The sequence below is a fragment of the Bison bison genome, unplaced genomic scaffold (assembly GCF_000754665.1).
Source record: "Bison bison bison isolate TAMUID 2011002044 unplaced genomic scaffold, Bison_UMD1.0 scf7180017864037, whole genome shotgun sequence".
Classification (NCBI taxonomy): Eukaryota; Metazoa; Chordata; class Mammalia; order Artiodactyla; family Bovidae; genus Bison; species Bison bison.
This window is the reverse complement of record NW_011494609.1, coordinates 7089986-7092808: the sequence shown is the minus strand read 5'-3', so window position 1 is coordinate 7092808 and position 2823 is coordinate 7089986.

Genomic DNA, 2823 nt, shown 5'->3' with positions numbered 1-2823 from the left:
GCTGTCCTGCATCAAGGAAGCAACAGTCGTGTGAGCATCCATCAGGGACTGGGGTTCAGGGCTTCTCCTTTGTCTCAGGTGCCAGGTGTGGGCTCCTGGCCACTCGTAGGTCATTCAGGAGGAGAAGCAGAGACCACCTCTCCCAGACTATGGGCCTGGATGAGAGGAAGGAGATAAGAGCCCAGCGCTGACCCCCCACCACAGCATGGGCTTGCTGACCCCAGACCTTTGTGCTTTCACTAGACAAAACTCCTGGGGAAATGGGCTCAGGGAGACAGGTTTCTGGGGAGATGGCCTGGGAGCAGTCATGTCACATATCGGAAGCTGATTCTCTAACTTGTACTTCACACATAAGTGTTTTTAAATGTCCTGAGAAGAAAACAGTCTCTGTGGAAACAGGGTTGGGGGAAGTGGAGGATTAAGTGGGCAGGACTTAATCCTGCAGGGGTTCTCAGACCTTTATGCAGTGATGGAAACTGTGAAGTTCTAAGCAGGGGGTCGCACACAGCCAGACCCAGACCCATCCCGTTCCCCAGGCTGCCAGTGAGCACGCTTCTGGAAGGTGGGAGAAGGGGCCGGCTGCTGGCCTGAGGCTGGTGCTCAGGCTCTGGCCCATGTGCCCATGTAGCCCTCCTCCACCTTCCAGCCTGCTGTTGTCTTAACCATTAAAATGTTAGCCACTCAGTCATGTCTGACTCTTCGTGACCCTATGGGCTGTAGCCTGCCAGGCTCCTCTGTCCATGGAATTCTCCAGGCAAAAATACTGGAGTAGGTTGCCATTCCCTTCTTCAGGGAATCTTCCTGACTCAGGGATCAAACCTGCATCCCCTGAATAGCCCGCAGATTGTTTACTGTCTGAGCCACCAGGGAAGCCTGTCTTGGCCATTAGTGATGCCTTCCATATGCAGAGAGAGGAGACCCGTGGACAGCTTGACTAGAGTTGGGTTCGCGGCCGGCCTAACAGCTTGGACTCCTGGTGCTCCTGGTGGATGCCTGCGGCCACACAGAGCAGAGCCTCGGGCCCGCCAATCGGTGCCCTGATGAGGGGAGCGGAAAAGATGCAACCCTGTCCTAGTCGCTGTGAGCACAAAAGCAAGGGCCTCCACCACCCCCAAAAGTGACCAGGCATCCCCCTCTCCTGGCCAAAACTGTGACTGCGCGTCTTCCCTGCTGCTGCACGAGGTGCCCTAAGATGCCCAGTCCCTGCACCTCCGCTCCCCAGTGGCACCCCATCTGGAGCCACCGCCTGCCTCGGGGAGGCTCGGGAGCAAGGCTGTGTCCAGACCCACTCAAGGTGGCATCCCTGAGGACATGACGGTGACTGCCCGCTTACTGGGTTTAACCTGCTGTTTCTCAAAGCTCACTTACACAAAGATAGTCCTCTCATGGTACATTTGTAAACACTACATGGAGAACACTAGTTCTGTTTTCTGTGCACAGGCTATATGTTTTTATAGACCCCTATCCAAAGGTCTCAAAGTTTTCAAATAGTAGCTTTGAAACATTTTACCACATGAAAAATGGACAACCAGTGGGACTTTGCTGTATGATGCAGGAAGCTCAAACAGGTTCTCTGTGACAACCTAGAGAGGTGGGATGGGGTGGGAGGTAGGAGGGAAGTTCAAGAGGGAGGGGACATATGTATACCTATGGATGACTCATGTTGATGTATGGCAGAAACCAATGCAATATTGTAAAGCAATTATTCTCCAATTTAAAAAAATTAATTTTTAAATAAGTCCCAAAGTAGACAATGAAATGGTGCTAGAGTCCAATCCCTTATTGCTACTGGGCTGTGGAATAAAACTTGAAGGTCAAATCTCTTTTCTTTTTAAACTCTTGAGTATTTGTCTTTTTCTTACTGATTTGAGAACTCTCTGTATGAGAGATATTAACTCTTAGCTCACCCTCATATACATGTCACCAATATTTTCTTCACCTTGCTCTATCGATTTAAATTTTTTTAAATTTTAATTTAATTTTTAAACTTTACATAATTGTATTAGTTTTGCCAAATATCAAAATGAATCCACCACAGGTATACACGTGTTCCCCATCCTGAACCCTCCTCCCTCCTCCCTCCCCATACCATCCCTCTGGGTCATCCCAGTGCACTAGCCCCAAGCGTCCAGTATCGTGCATCAAACCTGGACTGGCATCTCGTTTCATACATGATATTTTACATGTTTCAATGCCATTCTCCCAAATCTTCCCACCCTCTCCCTCTCCCACAGAGTCCATAAGACTGTTCTATACATCACTGTCTCTTTTGCTGTCTCGTTCACAGGGTTATTGTTACCATCTTTCTAAATTCCATATATATGCGTTAGTATACTGTATTGGTGTTTTTCCTTCTGGCTTACTTCACTCTGTATAATAGCCTCCAGTTTCATCCACCTCATTAGAACTGATTCAAATGTATTCTTTTTAATGGCTGAGTAATACTCCATTGTGTATATGTACCACAGCTTTCTTATCCATTCATCTGCTGATGGACATCTAGGTTGCTTCCATGTCCTGGCTATTATAAACAGTGCTGCGATGAACATTGGGGTACACGTGTCTCTTTCCCTTCTGGTTTCCTCAGTGTGTATGCCTAGCAGTGGGATTGCTGGATCATAAGGCAGTTCTATTTCCAGTTTTTTAAGGAATCTCCACACTCTTCTCCATAGTGGCTGTACTAGTTTGCATTCCCACCAACAGTGTAAGAGGGTTCCCTTTTCTCCACACCCTCTCCAGCATTTATTATTTGTAGACTTTTGGATCGCAGCCATTCTGACTGGTGTGAAATGGTACCTCATAGTGGTTTTGATTTGCATTTCT